Here is a 1,023-nt window from a genome sequence, read left to right as displayed (position 1 = left end):
ATAGGTATGTTTTCATTAATGTTTAATCAGCTGAAACTAAGAACTGTTTTCGTTACTTTAGAATGAGGCGGAGTCCGCCACATTTAAAATGTTGAGAAGGTTTTATATTTCAGTCAATGGTCATTGTTGGAAAGACAAAGACGGTTTTAGTGAGTTTTGTTGTGTTTATTTTGACCAGAGTGTGTTTAACAATGAATGGAGTTTGGTGGGCCGTAGCATCCATTGCTTTGGTCTGAGCTGCTGGTGCTCTAGTGCGCAGTTTGTTTTCCAGCTCCGTAGTTTCCTGATAACCTCTATAATAATTCAAGCTGCTCAGTATTTATCATGTCATCACATTTTTATGTAAACGTGGAAGCAGACTGCGAAGACGGATGTTTTAACTTCGGTTTCTCGTCCTGCAGACGTTCTGTTGGAGGCGTTTGTCACAGCGAAAGGTACGTTCACCGGTTTCTGGATCTTGTTTCTCCATACAGTCCAGGTCCAGGCAGGGGGCTGAGCTGAGATTTATACGTCGGGTTTGTGTCCGGTGCTCTGGGGAGGCTGACATGTTTCAGACCGAAGGGGAAAACAGAAGAGCTCTGTAACGTCCCTCATAAATACATAAGAGCTAAAAGGCCTCTGCAGACCCAGCTGGACGTCCCGGAGCTCAGGACGACATTGTTAAATCTGACAACAATGGAATTTAAGTACGGCGACCCGCAGGGGCCACAAGTCAGAGAGATGAACCGGTTCTGCTTCCTGTTCAGGCTTCAAAGCTGAGCAGAGCAGAGCGAGGTCAGAGCCGCAGAAAACGTTCAAATTCATCAACCACACACCCACTGTTCATCTTCCCTTTCTGCAGCGGTTACTGAGACACATGAAGGCTGACTGCACCTTTTAAAGTTGTGTTCTTTATCCCAAATGTTTCCAACAACGTTCAAACCTTTTATTCAGGTAACGCTGCGTTTCACCGGTCGCCTGTCGATGGCGTCATATCCCCTTTGTGCCTGCGTCAGCGTTGTGGTTGTCTGTCAGAAGCTGTCA

This window comes from Morone saxatilis, unplaced genomic scaffold (assembly GCF_004916995.1).
Source record: "Morone saxatilis isolate NCDOM2014 unplaced genomic scaffold, NCSU_SB_2.0 Contig0, whole genome shotgun sequence".
Taxonomy (NCBI): Eukaryota; Metazoa; Chordata; class Actinopteri; family Moronidae; genus Morone; species Morone saxatilis.
This window is presented reverse-complemented; position numbering follows the sequence as displayed.